The sequence below is a fragment of the Lithobates pipiens genome, unplaced genomic scaffold (assembly GCF_037356315.1).
Source record: "Lithobates pipiens isolate NorthernLeopardFrog02 unplaced genomic scaffold, aLitPip1_a1.2 Scaffold_1, whole genome shotgun sequence".
Lineage (NCBI taxonomy): Eukaryota > Metazoa > Chordata > Amphibia > Anura > Ranidae > Lithobates > Lithobates pipiens.
In genome coordinates, this window is record NW_027507685.1 from 177,940,419 (window position 1) to 177,960,439 (window position 20,021).

Genomic DNA, 20,021 nt, shown 5'->3' on the forward strand with positions numbered 1-20,021 from the left:
CGATTTTTTTTTTTTTACCAAAAATACGTAGAAGAATATGTACCGGCCTAAACTGAGGAAAAAAAATGTTTTTTTATATATTTTTGGGGATATTTGTAATAGCAAAAAGTAAAAGAAAAATGTGTTTTCTTCAAAATTCTCTTTTTTTGTTTATAGCGCAAAAAATAAAAACCACAGGGGTGATGAAATACAACCAAAAGAAAACTCTATTTGTGGGGAAAAAAGGAAGTAAATTTTGTTTGGGAGCCACGTCGCACGGCCGCGCAATTGTCAGTTAAACAACGCAGTGCCGAATCACAAAAAGTGCTCTGGTCTTTGGCAAGCCAAATGCTCTGGGGCTGAAGTGGTTAAAAAAGGACAGTTTGTTTGTGAGTAGGCAGGTACATTTCAAAAATTCAATGTCAAATTAACAAGGGACAAAAAACACTAAGCAATCTCTTTGAGGTTAAAAAATACAAGATAATAATGGTGTTGTGGTAACTTGACACACAAAACGAGAAAAAATATTATGTTGATCACTAGAAAAAAAGTAAAAAACAGGAGATTTTGATTAAAAAAAAAAAAAAAAAGGAGATCACTATAAACAAAAATTATAAGCATAATTCTGGAGATATGGCGAAAAAATTAAAAATATGAATCATGAGATCACAAGAAATAATAACAAAATCAGTTTGTCAGAACTCTGTGTGAATATCAGCAGCAAAACAACTTCATAATTCTACTATCATAAAGAAGAAGAGAATGTGCTGCATTGAAAGATTTCAAAATGTGCAGCATAATCTCCATTATGAACGCTAATTTTACCAGACAGAGCGCTTCCGTCTCATACTTGATTCAGAGAATTCGTGGAATTTTGTGCGTCAGAATTTCCGACAACAGATTTTGTTGTCGCAAAATTTGAGAACCAGCCCTCAAATTTTTGTTGTTGGAAATTCTGACAAAAAATGTTCCCATGGAGCCTACACACGGTCAGAATTTCTGACAACAAGCTCCAATCCAACATTTGTTGTCAGCAATGATATGTTGGTAGAATAGGGTAAGATTGTTCATCAATTGGCCCCCATAGCCCCAAAGGGAATTACAGTGACCATACCAGCTCTCACAGGGAGTCAATACACACTTACCAATCTGTTGTTTTTTGTCTCCCTACATGCTGCCATCTGAGGCTGCCCTGTCAGCGGCAGGTAGACACCAGACGAAATGCTCCTGCCGTGCTGCACAGCATCAATCGCCGCAAGGATCGCACATGTCAATGAGGTCATTGGGTGATGTGCTACCAATGCCGCGCATGTGCACAACACCAGGTCTATCCCTGGCAACTACCCCAATAAAGGAGTCAAGGGGCAGGCCAGCCACTTCCCATCCGCCGGCAAGAGCACACAGTAGAGGCTGAATGTGGAAAATAGCAATTTATAACGTGTCAACAGATTGTACAAAATAACAACATAAAGCTATAACATGCAGGTATCTTTACATTAACATCTATATGAGCATGATGAGAATATGTGTAACATAAAATCTGTATCTCTGTTCTAACTTATAGCTAACATACTGATCATGGAAGGGGGGAAGGATTAATTGAAGGAAAGGGAAAGAAGGAGACTGGGTTAAAGGTAGAAGAAGAGCAATCTCCAGTTCATAAGTTCCTAATTATAAAAAGGGCTTAAAACAAAATGCCTCAAACAACAGATTGGTAAGTGTGGATTGATTCCCTTTGAGAGCTGGTATGGTCATTGTAATGCCCTCTTGTGCTATGGGGGGCAATTGATCAAAGACATTAAGGATATTTGTTCTTCCATTCAGTGGCGTAGCGACGGGGGTGCAGGGGGTGCCGTGGCCCCGGGCGTGACATTTAGGTGGATCAAAACTGGCTACCTCCTCCTAATTTTAAGTTCTTGTGTCCCCCGGCCACCATGTTCAGTGTCCGGTGCCCTGTTATTGGGCGTATATCAGAGAAGGACTTACCGAGGCTGAGATGCCGAGAGCGGTTCACCCTTGTGACTAAGCGCAGTTCGCCCCCTGTAGGTGATACAGGAAGCAAATGGCACAAAGAGGCACAGGCAACCCAGGTGGCAGGGGAAGCCTTACGTGAAGGTCTGGTAGAGATGGACACCTTGTGTAGCAACTGGCTGGTAGCTGTAGAGGGCAGAACGCCCAGCTGGGGGTCAAACATTGATAATCCTAGATACAGGCACAGGCTCAGGTAAGGTGTCTTAGGGAGACACAAGCAAGTCCGGGTCACAGACCGTGGGTCAGGGCAGGAGACAAGAGGCAATTTTGGGTTACGGGCAGAGGGTCAAACACTGGAGAGAAGCGGAGTCCGTATAACAAAGCCGAGGGTCGAGTCAAGGAGATAAGCAGCAGCGTCAAAGAACAATGCGGGTCACAACGGGTAATCAGATGCACAAACAGGTTTTCAGGTAACAGGAGCTGAAGACAAACCAGCACAGCAATCGATGGGGGGGCCAGAGCAGCTTTTATAGGCCGCCTGGGGGACGCTAAACGTGCGCCAGTGCGCATATTCGTGCGCCTGAGCGCCGGACCGCAAAAGTGCATGCGCCGGAGCGCCGTTCCGCCACGCATGTGCACAGGGACACGGCTGAGGCGCCTGGATGACCTGAACCCCTGACAGCGTATGGGGGTCATGTGAAGCATAGAGCTGGCCTGTCCGTGATCGTGGTTGCTCCTGAAGTCCCACCTCCGTACATGACCCCCATACGCCAAATTACAGTGTGCCGGACACTAAACATGGTGGCCAGAGCGCGAGGGAGACCAGCAAAAATGTGAGCCGATGCGGCCAGTGTCTTCAAATCCTCCTTACATCTGGACTGATGCAGGCCAGGACAGGAAGGTGAGTGAGACTCCCTTGTGATTTACTGGCCCCGGGGGAGAGAGTGAGAAGGAACAAATACTGTAGGCAGGACAGTATAGTTGTAGTATAGTGGTCAGTATAGTGATCAGTATAGTGTAGTATAAAAATAAAAATTTAAGGCAGACAGATCAGAGGGAATTAAATCAACAAAGATTGACACTTTTGGACATGAGAATAGAAGTATTCAGACAACTGTTTTCCGCAAACCTTCTGCAGGAAACGCCTTGCTCCATGCAGCTAGTTCTCCCTGCCTCTCTCATAGCCAGTGTGCCCTGTGGGCAATACTTGAGATTGAGGCATAACTATAGTGAAGACCATCATTTTGAAAAGGAAGCAAAAGAGCTACAGCTGCATTTAAAACAATGTGGATACAGCAATAAATGCCTTAAAAAGGCCTACATCAGGGCTAAAAGTAAAAATCAAACCTCTTTAATACATTACTCCAAACCTGTTAAGGTAAACCCAGGGGTGAGGATGATCACTCGCTTCTCTGGTCAGCACCATCAGGTGCATGACATCCAGCAAAAACATTGGTATCTCTAATGGGAGATGACAATGTTTCGAAAAACATCTCAAAAAACACCCTGAGATTACCTTTAGGAGATCACGATCTCTTTGTGACAGTTTTGTATACAGTCATTACACCCCCCCAATCAGACGTTTCCAAGGATGCCAAAGGCACTAGGCCTTGCCATAAATGTAATTTTTGTTGATGCATCTATGCAGTATCACCCTTCCAAATGGGTGCTTACACAAACCCAAATTTATGGCAACGTGCCAGTCGAATGGAGTGGGTTATATAATGCTATGTGAGTGCCACGCATTCTACGTGGGTAAAACGAAGCGACCATTTTTCCACCGAATTAGGGACCATGTCTTCCTGGTTTAAAAAAAAAGAATGAAAACACCAATAAGTCGTCCCCTGAGCCTGTTCCACAACTTTGCTCAAAAATGCATTTTTTTGCCCTAGAGCATATCCCTCCAGGAGATAGAGGTGGTAACTACGACAAAATGCTTTTACAGCGGGAGGCATGATGGATACATAAATGATCTGCCCTTAAGTACCCTGGTTTGAATGACACCTATAGCTTTAAACCCTTTCTTTAACAATTCAAGTATTTCTACACTTCAAAGACTTTTAGCCATTTTCATTATTTTTTATTCTTTCATCCTTTATTTTTCATCATATTTTTTCATTATCTTTTATTTTATTTTTTTTTCAGAATTTTGTATGATGAAAATCTTTATCATATTGCTGTTATTGTATTAAATTTTGGTTTAAGTTTTATTATGATCTTTATTGTCATGTATACATGTAATTCTCCGGTGCACATATTTTTTTTCTTTCTTGCTGTATGTGTGGGTGGCTTGCCAGTCTCCCCTGGGCTGCAAATTAAGTGCTGATTCCTTATGTGTATTCTAGCGCTGCTACAATTTTTGTGTATCTCACCTCTAGCAGCTGCTTTTTTATTCTTTTTGATTTTTGATATAGCGCGGTATTCACATTTCTCTATTCCTCATGTGTATTACCATCAATATTTTTAGCCTTTTGATATAGTTTTGATTATTTAGATCGTCCCCTCTACAATGTTCCCATTTAAGTAGCACCTATCTGTTTAGTCTGTTTCGTCAGTGGCCGTACGGATGCCCCGGGCCCAAATACAGCCTCATGTTGAATCAATCAGTTGGCATATTGAGCCCTAGAGCATTAAGCCCTGTCGCCTGTTGCAGCCCATTTTAACTCGTATATTCATTTCATTATGCTGTACAGTGATATGTTTAGGCAGTCTTAGCTGCCATTATACTCAATATGTGCGGTGTTAAATTAATTCTGCATAAGGGTTTCCCTGTCAGGAACCATGAAACAGACTGAGACAGAAGTACAATCAAATCACACTTGTTTATTAATAATGATAATAAAAAGGTAAATAGAAAAAAGCGTAGTCAAGCATAGCCAGAGTCCAGTAGCCAGATCTGGTAGCCAATCCAAAGTTCATAAACCAGATCGGGTAATCAGCCAGTCCAGAAGTCAGGGATCCAAGGAGAGCAACTGCAAACAGGATAAGAAGCCAGGAGGGATGTCAGCACGCCAGTCTTGAAACAAACAGCAGGAGATGGTTCATTGTGATGTGACCAATGTGAAGGCAATGGAGAAAAGAGCTGGAAGGCTTTAAATAGGGAGGTCAGACGAGCATCATCGGGAACAACTGGTAACTGTGGGAAGAGAAGAGAGCTGGCAATTGACAGCTGAGTGGCCAGCCCAGAGGAGGAAGGGCTAAGCCAGCCCTGACATTCCCTTAATCAAAATGGTGCTGTCAAATGTGACTTCTTTGGCATCACACCTATGCGCCCCACTTTCCATCTGGCACCTGCGCACTGTTGAAGGTGACGCAATCAATGTCACTTGACATACACCCTGTTTTGACTTTGCACATGCGCACAGGCATTCTCGCTATGCGTCCGCCAACCGGCAGTGACGCCACTGCCGGGATGAGAGGACTATTAGAAGGCGTCGATTTGCCGTGATCCTCTGTCAGAGGCCGCTACAGAGAGGGAGCGTGAACATCTCTCCAATCGCTCTCTGCACTCTTGATGTCTTCTTCATTATGGTAAGTCTCCTGTTCCTGGAGTTAATCCCTTTTTCCACCATTTGCCACCTTCTCACGCTGATATATGTCGGCAGAAGGGCATGTACAGGCAGATTAACGTAACTGTACGTTGCCCTTTAAGAAGCGTTTTTTGGGCACCTGCCACGGTCCGCGACCTCCATGAGTGTGATTGTGGGTCCCACAGACTCGATACCTGCGATCATCTCATGGAGAAGAAGAACGGGGAAATGCTGATGTAAACAAGCATTTCCCCGTTCTGCCTAGTGACACTGACACTGATCACAGATCCCTGTAATCGGGAGCGGTGATCAGTGTCGTGTCACACATAGCCCCTCCCCACACAGTTAGAATCACTCCCTAGGACACACTTAACCCCTACAGCGCCACCTAGTGGCTAACCCCTTCACTGCCAGGCACATTTACACAGTAATCAATGCATTTTTAATTGCACTGATCACTGTATAAATGTGAATGGTCCCAAAAACGTGCCAAAAGTGTCTGATCTGTCCGCCATAATCTGCAGTCATGATAAAAATTGCTGATCATCGCCATTACTAGTAAAAAAAAAAATATTAATAAAAATGCCCTAAAAATATCCCCTATTTTGTAGATAAAGTTATAAGTTTTGCGCAAACCAATCAATAAATGTGTATTGCCAATCAATAAATGTGTATTGTGATTTGTTTTATCAAAAATATGTAGAAGAATACATATCAGCCTAAACTGAAACGATATATTTTTTTGGTGATATTTTAAATAGCAAAAAGTAAAAAATAATGTGTTTTTTTCAAAATTGTCGCTATTTTTTTGTTTATAGCGCAAAAAAAAAAAACGCAAAGGTGATAAAATACCACTAAAAGAAAGCTATATTTATGGGTAAAAAGGACGTCAATTTTGTTTGGGAGCCATGTCACACGACCATGCAATTGTCAGTTAAAGCGACGCAGTACCAAATCGCAAAAAGTGCTCTGGTCTTTGGGCAGCCAAATGGTCCACTGCTTAAGTGGTTAATGCATGCCAATATTCTGTTTACTTTGTTAGCAGCAGCTTGGCATTGCATTCCATTGCTGAGCCTATCATCTACTAGGACCCCCAGGTCCTTTTCCATCCTAGATTCCCCCAGAGGTTCTCCCCCCAGTGTATAGATTGCATTCATATTTTTGCAACCCAAATCCATTATTTTACATATTTATAAAATTAAACCTCATTTGCCATGTTGTTGCCCACCCCATTAATTTGTTCAGATCTTCTTGCAAGGTTTCCACATCCTACGGAGAAGTTATTGCCCTGCTTAGCTTAGTATCATTTGTAAATACAGAGATTGAACTGTTTACCCCATCCACCAGGTTGTTTATGAACAAATTAAATAGGATTGGTCCCAGCACAGAACCCTGTGGGACCCCGCTACCCACATCCGACCACTCCGAGTATGGTCCTCATTTATCATTACCCTCTGAACTCGCCCTTGTAACCAGTTTTCAATCCAAGAACTCACCCTATGGTCCATTCCAACGGACCTTACTTTGTAAACATTAACCCTTTCATGACTAAGCCTATTTTTGGAATTTGGTGTTTACAAGTTAAAATCCATATTTTTTGCTAGAAAATTACTTGGAACCCCCAAACATTATATATATTTTTTTAGCAGAGGCTCTAGAGAATAAAACGGCGATTGTTGCAATATTTTATGTCACACGGTATTTGCGCAGTGGTGTTTTAAACGCAACTTTTTGGGAAAAGGGACACTTTCATGAATAAAAAAAAAACAAAACAGTAAAATTAGCCCAATTTTTTTGCGAAATGTGAAAGATAATGTTACGCCGAGTAAATAGATACCAAACATGTCACACTTTATAATTGCGCGCACTTGTAGATTGACGACAAAGTACGGTACCTAAAAATCTCAATAGGCGACGCTTTAAAATTTTTTTACGGTTACCAGGTTAGCGTTACAGAGGAGGTCTACTGCTAGAATTATTGCTCTCGCTCTGACGATCGCGGCGATACCTCACATGTGTGATTTGAACACCGTTTACATACGCGGGCGCGACTTCCGTATGCGTTTTCTTTGCTTCGCGAGCTCGCGGGGACGGCGGGCGCTTTGAAATTTTTTTTTTTATTTTTTTATTTTTTTTATTTATTTTTAAATGACTAAATTGTTTAAAAAAAAAAATAAAAAATTTGATCACTTTTATTGCTGTCACAAGGAATGTAAACATCCCTTGTGACAGTAATAGGTGGTGACAGGTACTCTTTATGGAGGGATCGGGGGTCTAAAAGACCCCCCACCCCTCCTTTACACTTCAATGTATTCAGATCGCCGAAAACGGCGATTCTGAATACCGGATATTTTTTTAAAACCGGCGCCATTGGCAGCCGAGTAAACGGGAAGTGACGTCATGACGTCGCTTCCGTGTTTACGATGAGGAGACTGGAACGAAGCCGATTACGGCTTCGTTCCAGTTCCTCCCCAGCAGCCAGAGCCGACGGATCGCAAATCGGTGCTCCCGATCGAGCGGGAGCACCGGTAACAGCGGCGAGAGGCGGCGGGAGGGGGGGACGTCCCCTCCCGCTCCTCCGGCATAACAGCCGAGCGGCTTTTAGCCGCATCGGTTGTTATGCCTGGATAGCCAATCGCCTGCTGTAAAAAACGGTACCGGGATGATGCCTGCAGGTGCGGGCATCATCCCGGTATAACCCTCGGAAGCCGAGTACGCAGATGTGCGTACGCTCGGCGGGAAAGGGTTAAACATGTATAGGAAACTTTGTCAAATGCTTTTACAAAATCCAGATACACCATGTCTACAGGCCTTCCCCTATCTAGAGGGCAACTCACCTCCTCATAGAAGGTTAATAAGTTGGTTTGGCAAGAACGATTCTTCATGAATCCATGCTGATTACTGCTAATGATACCGTTTTCATTACTAAAATATTGTGTATATTCCCTTATCATCCCCTCCAAGAGCTTGCATACTATGGATGTTAGGCTACCTGGTCTGTAATTCTCAGGCTTTTCTCCAATCCGCTGGTACCATTCCAGTCAGTAGACTGTCAGTAAAAATTAGGAACAATAGTCATTCAATTATTCAACTGAGTTCCCTAAGTACACTCGGATGAAAGCCATCCGGTCCTGGTAATTTATTTATGTTAAGTTTCCCAAGTCTAATTCTAATTCTGTCCTCTGTTAGCCATGAGGGTGCTTCCTGTGATGTGTCATGAGGATAAACAATGCAGTTTTTGTTACTGAAGCCCCCCAAATCCCTCGTGAAGACTGAGGAGAAGAATAAATTCAATACCTTCGCTATCTCCCCATCCTTTGTAACCAGATGCCCTTCCTCATTGTTTATGGGGCCAATATGGTCTGTCTGTCATGGATATTTCACCACACTCTTGCGCCAATAAGCGCCCTTCAATCTAATGATATAATGTGCCTTTTGATCTTATGTCTCCCCTGGTTCTCCATTCCCCAGTAATCAGACATTACCACATTCTTACGTCCTCATCTCAGCATGGCTGCCTCTCAGTAGTCCCTAATTTATTTTATTCACAGACAACAAAAGAAATTACAAAGAGGAGGGATTGGCTCCCACAGCCAATAGCCTCCTACACAGATTGTGACCTCACAGGAAATGAACAACGCAGGATGTGAATGACCATATAAGGACATGACCAACTAAAGACATGATACAGAATAAATGAATTTATACAATAATCAATGAACGATGACTACAATTCCTTTGATAGGAATCCTTATTATGCATTGTTCCAGAGAATAATGTATACCTGGATTATGCTACCCTTCCCTGTAGATGGAAGGCTATTAGCAGGTGCACCCTGCGAATCTGGCCATGTGCTGATCAGACACAGCAGACACAATGAGTGTACATCTGCCCATAACCGATTGTTGCAGAGATAACATATCCCCTCAGACGATTGTCTATGCAATGCACAGGTGCCCTTTCGCCGGCAGATATACCCCCACTCTGCAAACACCTCTCTCCAATCCCAGGAAGTTTTCCACTACCTAACGGATCTCAACCAGCGTCAATCTGCCCCAGTCAGCTCTTTAGAGTGGCCTGCGGGAGTGTTAACTCTGGGAGACTCTTATGACAATACATTAAAATACATCTTCATAAAAATTTCCATAAAATTTTCTGTTGGCACCCCACATTGCTTTTAGTTTATTTTGCTGTTTATGTGATCACTAAGTCAATTTATTATCTTTTTGACTTTAATAAATCAATTTTTTATATTGTTTGACCCGCACCATGTGGAGCCTTTTTTTCTTTTTTCTCCTTTTTATTGCTTTGGTGTAAAATTTTACAAACACCCCCCTCCCCATTCGGGGGAGGCAGGAGTATTGGTACAAAGAGCTGCGTCTGGGCCGGACCACCTGAACCTTGAGGCTTTCATTTGAAAGGATCCACCTTCGAGCCTACAGCCGTCAGGAGTTTCTCCACCAGCCCAACTGACCTCTCTCCTTACAGTCTTTGGTCCCAGAGTGTGACCCCAAGCCTTCTAGACTCAACCGTCATATGACTGTGTGAGTCCAACCGTTCCGGTAAGAAGTATTTATTCACTTTTCATTTTGATGCTTACAATCAAGTTTACCCGCATGAACTCATTCGTCCAGTACATCATTGTCCTTCCAGGTGACGGATTGGTCACTTCTACGCCATCAACACAGCTGAATGATTGGTTTATGTTGGACTTTGATTTCTAGGCATTTGGTTCTGTGTGATCTCTGTTTTGCTATTATTATCTTCACAGAATTTGTGTTGATTACACTTAGTATTGAAGCGCTACACTATTTTTTTATTCTATAAAATTTTCCACAACATGTCCTCCCATTTTTACTGTTTACATACTTTATTTGCTCTCCTCCTCTATGTGGCTTTCGTGTTCTATCTTAGCCGTCCTAATTGCACCCTTACATTTCTTGTTGCATTCTTTATGTAAAGTCTTAATTCTGATGATGATCCCTTATCCCTATATTTTTTGAAGGCCTCCTTTGCTTTTATATGCATTTTTATATGCATTGGAGTTAAGCCACCCAGGAATTGTATTCGCTCTTTTATGTGTATTACCCAATGGGATGCATTTGTTAATTACCTTATTTAAAATGCTCTTGTTCGCTCTTTTAAATTTATTACCAGTGGTGGTGCATCCATAAGGGCGCACAAGTGTCGCCCACTGTCTCCAGTCACCCCCTCTATCACCAATAGATAGATTCAATGCATGAATCTATCTATGGCCGCTGCTGCAGCCCCCTATTCAGGCGCCTGACCCCTTTTCGGGCGCTGGGTGCCTAAATTACAGTGGGAGGGTTTTTTTTTAAGCACCATAGGCTCTAATAGGCGTCAAAAAAGGTGACCTGTGAGTGCCATGCTGGGTCACTCAGCTGTTTTTAGAAAAGCAAATGGATATTCGCTTTCCTAACACTAAACCACCTCTCCGCCAATCAGGTGCTCGTATCTGTTACCCGTCACCTGATTGGCGGAGAGGTGGCATCCAATCACAGCGCCTGTCGTTTCAGCCAATCAGGCATCCAATCATAGCAGAGGATGGGAAGAGATGGGAGAAGACATTGAGGAGCTGTTCCACCGAGACAGGATAAATACAGAAGGTGGATGGGGAGCACACTGGCAGCATTTGATATGGCACAGTGGCTGCGTTTGATGGGGCACAGTGAGGCTGCATTTGATGGGACACAGTGAGGCTGCATTTGATGGGGCACAGTGAGGCTGCATTTGATGGGGCACAGTGGCTGTATTTGATGGGGCACAGTGGCTGCATAAGATGGGCACAGTGGCTGCATAAGATGGGCACGTTAGCTGTATTTGATGGGGACAGTGGCAGCATTTGATGGCACAGTGGGAGCATTTGATATGGCACAGTGGCTGCGTTTGATGGGCACAATGGCTGCGTTTTATGGGCACAATGGCTGCGTTTGATGGCACAGTGGCTACGTTTGATGGCACAGTGGCGGCAATTGATGGGCACAGTGGCTGCGTTTGATGGCACAGTGACTGTTTGATGGTACAGTGGCTGCATTTGATGGCATAGTGGCTGTGTTTGATGGTACAGTGGAAGCAACCTAGGGCACAGTGACTGTGTTTGATGGCACAGTGGCGGTTTTGATGGGGGTCTTTTTGAGAATTTTTTCAGGTTGTTTGTGCCCCCCCCCAAACATTTTGAGCGCCAGCCACCACTCTTTATTACCCTTACAAGCATGCAGATGGAAGCTGTGCAAGGCTGCAGATGGACACTGATAAGGCTACATTGATGGGCATTTAAATGTACGTTTTTTCCTTAAAGAGTTTTTTTCCTTAAAATTCCCTCTTAAACTTGGGGTGCGTGTTATACTCCGGCACGTGTTATAGGCCAATAAATATGGTACTTTGTATTTGTTACATCTTCCCATTCTTGTAGCATCTCTCTCTCCCTCTCATAAAATGTTGCAATAAAAATTAGTCTGTCGCAATCTTTAAATGAGCTTTTTAAATGAGCTGGGGAAATCCTGCCATACCAGATGTTGTAACATAGGAGTATATAAAGGAGAATTCTGTCTGCAAGGATCACAGCTCAACGCAGCAGAAGCCAATAAAGACACAATAAAGCCTACTGAATCCACAGGTAAGATACATTTTAATATATAATAGTTGCTACTCATGTCTGACCACTGTAATTGCTACAAGCAGGGGTGTGCATTATGACACCTCATAGCAGTGGCGATGCTAGACAACCTTTCACTTGAGGGAAAGACTCAGTTCAGTAGGGAGTGTTCATTAATTAAATGTTTTTATTTAAACGGTAGACTGTATTGATAAACTATACAGGCCTTTTAACCACTTCAATACAAGGCATTTTCACCCCCTTCCTGCCGAGGCCAATTTTCAGCTTTCAGCACTGTCACACTTTGAATGACAATTACATGGCCATGCGACATTGTACCCAAATTCCAATTTTTTTTCCCCCACAAATAGAGCTTTCTTTTGGTGGTATTTGATCACCTCTGCGTTTTTTATTTTTTGCGCTATAAACAAAAAAAAAGCGACAATTTTGAAAAAAAAATATATTTATTACTTTCTGCTTTAATAAATATCCCATTTTTTTTTAGAAAACAATTTGTTTCCTCAGTTTAGGCCGATATGTATTCTTCTACATGTTTTTGGTTAAAAAAAAACGCATATATAAACGGGTATATTGATAGGATTGCGCAAAAGTTATAGCGTCTACAAAATAGGGGATAGATTTAAGTCATTTTTATTATTATTATTTGTTTACTACTAATGGTGGCGATCTACGATTTTTATCATGACTGTGACATTGCGGCAGACAGATTGGACACTTTTGACATTATTTTGGGACCATTGACATTTATAAAGCGATCAGCATAAAAATGCACTGATTTACTGCATAAATGTCACTAGCAAGGAAGGGGTTAAATGTGTGTCCTAGGGAGTGATTTTAACTATGGGGGAGGGGACTGATGAGGGGAGGAGACCGATCTGTGTTTCTATATACAAGGAACATACGATCAGTTCACCTCTCCCCCAACAGGACATGGATCTGTGTGTGGACCGTGTTGTCGGATAATCCGACCGTGTGTGGGCTCCATCGGACTGTTTCCATCGGAATATCCGACCGACAAAGTTTTAGAGCTGGGCTATAAAATTTTCCGACAACATGATCCGATCGGTCTTTGTCCGATCGTTTGTAGAGAATTCTGATCGAACAACGTGCCACGCATGCTCAGATCAAATTCTTCTCTACCTAGACCAAAGCTATTGGCTACTAGCCTGAACGTAGTCCCCTCATAATGAAATAACGCCATCACGTTCTGAACAATCGGATTTTCTGACAACTTTGTCCGACCATGTGTATGCAACAGTTTCGGACAAAATCCATCGGATTTGGTTGTCGGAATGTTCGACCATGTGTACAAGGGATTACAGACTGCTGAGAGATCATAGAGACTTTTGGGCTGCTGTCCAAAGGGGACAATGGCTGGTGTCCTGAAGAGCTTAGTCTATCTAGTTATCTGTAAAAGGGCTCTGCTCTTAGTTCTCTAAAGAAAGAAGTTTGCTAATTGCTATTGTCTGCTTCTTATTAGAAGCCAAGTCCACAGTTTTCAATATGCACAGACATCTGCTTCAGCTCTACATTTAATTGTTTCCACAACAAAGCCAAGTCCACAGTTTGCTACAAGCAAGGACTTCTGCTTCAAGCTTTTCAGAAGGTAGTTAACTCTCCTCAAATTGTACATTGTTTCTGTTTTTGGAGTATCCCACCCAATTACCTCAACAATATCCAAGTTCTCAAAAAATAAAATCAACAAAAACAAGACCCATGTTCCTGGCCATGGGGCAATCCATTAAGGAAGAACCAGGGCAAATTCCCAGAGGATCCCACGAGAGTAAGCGATACACACACATATGACTCTTGGGGGGTTATTTACAAAAGGCAAATCCACTTTGCACTGCAAGTGCACTTGAAAGTGCAGTCACTTTACATCCAAGGGGTAGATCTGAAATGAGTGGAGCTCTGCTGATTTTATCATCCAATCATGTGCAAGCTAAAATGCTGTTTTTTATTTTCCTTGCATGTCCCCCTCGGATCTACAGCGACTTTACTTCAAAGTGCTCTTTTAGTGCACTTTCAAGTGCTCTTGCAGAGCAAAGTGGATTTTCCTTCAGTAAATAACTTTGTCTACAATTTTTCCTGTCATGTGTTCCTTTGCAGTTTTATGCAACTTTTTAGTCCAAGTCAGCAAAGTTTCCTTGGTTCCTTGTTTCCTTGTTTTCAAATGTTGGTGTTATTTATAGTTGAAATATATTTCATGTTCTGGTTTTCCAGACCACTTATGATGTTTTTGGATATTATTTTTTAGTTTCTCGTCGTTTGACCAAGTTGTTTTCTATCTGAAGCAATAGTTATAATAATTTCTCTCATATATAAAGGCCTGGTAAGTTATTTTTCACTTGTTTTTATTTTATTGAAATGTATTACATGTACAGATAATGGTTCTTTATTTGTTATTATCTTGTGCGAGATATATTCTCTCCAGCCATAAGTTATTTTGCAAGTTTCAATGATGAATAGAATTTTACTTTTGACTCAAGAGTTTATGTAAGGCAATGGTGGAAAACCAACAATAATCCTAATATTTTCTTTTTTTTTCTTTTTGTACTTTTCATTTTTTGATGTAGCATTTCATTTTTATTTTCTATGAATTTTTTTTAATCATTATTATTTATAGTCAAAACGTATCTCCTGTTCTGGTTTTCCAGACCACTTATGATGTTTTTGATTATTATTTTTTAGTTACTCATCATTTGACCAAGTTGTTTTCCATCTGAAGCAATAGTTATACATAATTTCTCTTATATATAAAGTCCTGGTGAGTTGTTTTTTACTTTACTAGTATATCATTATTTGTTATTATCTTATGTGTACATATATTCTCTCCAGCCATAAGTTATTTTGCAAGTTTCAATGATGAATGGAATTTTATTTTTGGCTCAAACAAATAGATTTTTTTTTGATGGTATTTGATTGCCTCGAAATGTACACAAGGTTGTCGGAATCTCTGACCATGTGTACGGGGGCTTAGAAAGCAGAGTACATGGATACCAAACACAACATGCTTTAAAATTGTGCACAAACGTTTTTTTAACGTTTTTTAAAATCATTTTTATTGTTATCTCAGGGAATATAAATATCCCCTATGAATGCAATAGGTAGAGACAGGTACTCTTTTTGAAAAAAATGGGGTCTATTAGACCCCAGATCTCTCCTCTGTCCTCAAAGCATTTAACCACACCAAGATCGATGTGATAAAATGCTTTTCCAATTTCCCAATGACGCTGTTTACATCCAGTGAAGTCGAAGTCATGAAATGCTCGTAGCTGTACAACAAACATATGAATAAATTGAAACCTAAAAAAAGTGGAATAAATAGTGGCGCTCCAGATATCATCTAATGTGACCAAAACACTAATGAAACTGAATGAACAGTGACAAACTGTATGGATACTTAATAATGTGCAACTACTAATGTTCACAAAAAATTATAACACCTGACAAAATCAATAAAATGCGCCGTAGACAGCGGTGCGCAGGCGCACTGGGTAAGCTGCAGGTCGTGGCAATATGCCGCGAATGACGGCTCCCGTGCGCATGAGACCCACGGAGACCCACCAAGAAGATGGACGCTCGAAACTACAAGGGACAGCGGTGACTTCGCTGGCTCCTGTGTCAGGTAAGTGACACATAATGGACTACTATGTGATGCATAGTAGTCCATTATGCTTTGCCTTTGCAGGGAATCAAAGAGGAAGTAAACCCATCAGGGTTTACTTCCTCTTTAAAGACTTGCACTCACCAGCTGCATTTGCCTCACACTCTCGTGTTTGGCATTATTTGCTTCAAACCACACTTAATGGGGGTTAAATTTGATCTCCAAATTTCAAACGTAAATGCCACAATTCCTTTTTCCTCAAGTAATGATTGTTCCACATGCAAATGAAAAAACGCTCCAAATAGTGTAATAAAGTACATCAAATGTATTAAAAACTAAACAGACTTACACTATTGCACTCACATGTGTAAAATTCAAAACAAGCCAAAGGTAAACACATCATGAAACTTCATGCACTGGCTAAGCGATCTATTGTGGTCGCGGCGCACCCAGGATAGCGCATCAGCTGTAATAGTCTTACCCACTCCTTGTCCTCCACCTCCATTGTTCGGTGCAGCGTATAAAATCAAAGCACACTCCGTCCTATTTAACGCTTCAGATACTTGCCGTATAACCATGCCCCTACATGTTTGGTCACATTCATTCATTATTCATGGGATTGGCTGTACGGCGTAATGCTTCTCCCTTTATTCCCTACACTCTCCAGGTGGGCGGAGACAAAGTAGCTCGTTCCTGCGCACTCCCTTTGTCCCCGTCTCCACAATACAGTGCCTTTTACAGCTTCTTATTATAACAGTGTGTAATTATATTAAAAATAGAAATGAGCAAATGAAAAAACGATTAAGTAATATCAATATAGCTCATAATATGAATAAATAAATAAAGTCGCGCTATGGAAAAATCAAATCTCCTAAGTGATAGAAATATGTGAAATAAATGGAAATTAAAAGTGGAGAGAGAAAAGGAAATATACTGGGTTAGAGCTGCCTGTGCCTGAAGCCCTCACTTCCTTATTGGGGAGGAGAGGGAAATAAAAATGTGAAATAAAAAGGTTATGGCGCTAAACCCTATTAGTGATGAGATGAGTTAACTTATCAAATCCTAGTGTTTAATTTTTTATATAAAAGAAAAAGAAAGAACTGTTGGTGATACCGTGAAAAGATATCCTAAAGCAATTTTATCCAAAACAAATTGTGTGTGATTAATGTGGAGTCAGCATTCATGTTCCATTATAATTAAAACCAAAAATGAGTATTAAATTATCCTATGCGTATCGACCTACTAAAAACATGTAAACCTTCATTAAATGTGCAAAATAGTGGAAATAATGTTAATATTCGACAATATGTTAGTGTAAAACAGATTGTGCAAACATGTGCAAAAAATGTGCAAAGAAACAACTAAAGGTCAGAGCAACCAAGGATCAGAAATAATTTAACCATAAAATCGCATGAAGGCGCTAAATGTGCGAATAGACAATATTTTCAACCAATAATCGCATGAAGACGCATCTGTGTCCAGTATAAGTCCAAAATTAATATTTGGCTTGATAGTGCTGCCTCTTCAGACTATTGTTGTAATTGTTACAAAAAGTTAATGGGGGGTATTTGATTCACTCGTGCAAATAGTGCGGGCTTTCAATTAGAGAACTTCATCCCCGGTGCGCCACTCTGTGCTATAGTATGTGAATGCTCTCACCAGAGTTAATGCCCCTGTGGGGCTGGACGGACCTTCACAATGTAAGCCACTGTGTCGCTCTCTGGCTGCTGCTGGTGCACTGGGTGAAGCTTCGTTGTTCCGTCCGTATGGTATCCAACGTTAATTATATAAGGGAAGACATATCCATAGTGTAATACGTTCTTAACCAAATCGTTCGTTTATTAATATTAAAATCTACTCACATTTTACATTAAAAGCATGTGCATATAGGAAAAACTCCGCCGTTCGTCTCAAACGAGTGCACACAACGTGGCCACGCCCTACGCGTTTCGTCACTGCGACGTCCTCTGGAGCGGCCATATTGGTGCACCTTATTGCTTAAATAGGGTGCAGTGCTCCACTACGCCTGCGCTGAAATAACAGCGCCATTTTGGGTGTGGGATGCCCTTACTCTGCTGGGAATGAATACCATTACTCCCCCTAGTGCCCTTAGGGAAGACAGATATACTTAGCCTTGGAGCACTGCAGCCTACCCATAAACCATACTCAGTTTAGATGACATTCTTTAGTCTTTTCCCATTTAACCGGACGTTTGTAATTAAGAGAATAAAAATAATAATAAAAATGACACTAAAAATACAGTAAATAAATGTATGTATAGGAATACATACATAAAATTCACATATATAAAATTCATACATATATAAAAATTCTTACATAAAAATTCATACATAAAAAAGGGGGTATACATTAATACTGAAAAAACGCATGAATTTATAAAGATTATAGAAATTATAAAAATTATTTAAGGTGTTTTTGATATGTTTAGAAGAGTTTTTTTGTGCATACTAATATATGAATATAAATGGAGAAATTATTCCAAAGGAAAGTATTCCAAGAGGAAAGTTTTTTTGGGAAGGAATTAAATAAAATAAAATTCTTAAAAAGATATAGATATATATGGAGGTGATAAGAAGGTCTGTTTAGCATCGTCCTATAGGTGATTGTAATATTTGTGACTGTGTGTTTGATTCCTACAGGGGAACTTTCAGATAATTTAGATAAGTCTTGTTGTAATTCCGACCCATCTAATGTGTTTTGAATGAATAACATTCGACCTGAACCCGAAGGTGTGGGCCATGAGGTGTTAATGTTGGGATAGATAGGCTACTTATATATGTGGTTAGGTCTAGTCGGGATCCTGTAATGTTATGTATGTGTATGGGTAACATTCAGCTACGGAATGTTCTTCCAGCATTATCTAATGCTGAGGCAAACAGTTGACTATTAAAAGTTAGTTAAGAAGCAATTGAGGTCTAATTCTATGTTCATTCCCCTTGGCTGGAGGGTATCTAAATTAAAAATCCATTTTGTTTCGTTCCTGGATATCTTGATCGTTTTGTCTTCCCCTCTCCAGTGGCCTCTTATTTTGTCTATTCCGTAGAAGATCATTTGTCCAGGGTCCCGATTGTGGAAATCCCTAAAGTGTTTGGAAACACTATGTTTCTGGAAGCCTTTTTTGATATTTGCAATATGTTCCCTTATCCTGACTTTTAACTCCCTGGTAGTCCTTCCCACATATTGCTTATGGCAAGGACATTCAATGACGTAAGTGACGTGGGAGCTGTTACAAGTAATCAATTCTTTGATTTTATATTCTTTTCCATTAGAGGTGGAATTAAAAGTAGTTTTCTTTTTTTCTGTCTTTTTACTATTTCTGCATGGGAGGCAGTTTCCGCACTTATAGAATCCTTTTAGGGTCTCAGAGATTTTTATTTGTTTTGGTGGGTCCACCACATTTTTTACTAGTTTGTTTCGGAGTGTTGGAGCCCTCCTGTAGATGAACCGTGGTTTGTTCGGCAACATGGCCTGGAGTGAGCTGTCTGCTTGTAAAATCGGCCAGTGTTTTTTGATGATACGCTCTACATCTTTATGTTGTCTGTTATACCCTGTAAGGAACGCGATGTCATGGAGGTTTTGTTTTGGTTTTACTTTCTTGCCTTCAATTAATTTTTTCCTATCCATATGTTTTACTTCATTTTTTAATTTACGGAGATTTTCTTCTTTATATCCTTTCTTCCTAAACCTTTCGATGACGATTTCCGCCTGCTTGTCAAAGTCGTCAATTTTGCTACAGTTCCTGTATAGCCGTAGAAGCTGGCCTTTGGGTATGTTCCCTAGCCATCTAGAATGGTGGCAGCTATTTGTGGGGATGTACCCATTGCGATCCGTGGTCTTGAAGAAGGTGCGGGTGCCAAGATTTCCTTCATGTTTGTAAATTTGGAGGTCCAGATAATCTACAGTCTGGGTGTTAAACTTTCCTGTGAATTTGATGTGATATATATTGTCATTGATTTCTCCAAAAAAGTCTTGCAGTTGTTCTACCGTGCCTCCCCATACCAATACAATATCGTCTATATATCGACGGTAAAATTTCAAATTTTGCCTATGCACTCCATAGATTTGTTCTTCCTCCCATCGGTTCAAAAACAAGTTCGCCACACTTGGAGCGTACTTTGCCCCCATTGCCACGCCTTTCGTCTGTGTATAGAAAGTTCCATTGTACCAGAAATAGTTCGAAGTCATTGCCATCCTTAGGCCTTCAGTGATGTATTTTATTTGTTCCTGTTTTAAATCCGATAGTCGTTGTAATGCCCACTCGACACTGCTGATACCA

At 41.0% G+C, this 20,021-nt stretch overlaps 1 long non-coding RNA gene across 1 annotated transcript; it reads left to right on the forward strand.

The window, feature by feature from the left end:
- The first annotated feature begins 11,994 nt into the window (after positions 1 to 11,994).
- On the forward strand, positions 11,995 to 14,886 carry LOC143979727 (uncharacterized). The gene is made up of 3 exons (XR_013274075.1): positions 11,995 to 12,117; positions 14,375 to 14,449; positions 14,809 to 14,886. It is a non-coding gene; the product is annotated as an uncharacterized LOC143979727 (long non-coding RNA).
- The last annotated feature ends 5,135 nt before the right edge of the window (positions 14,887 to 20,021 follow it).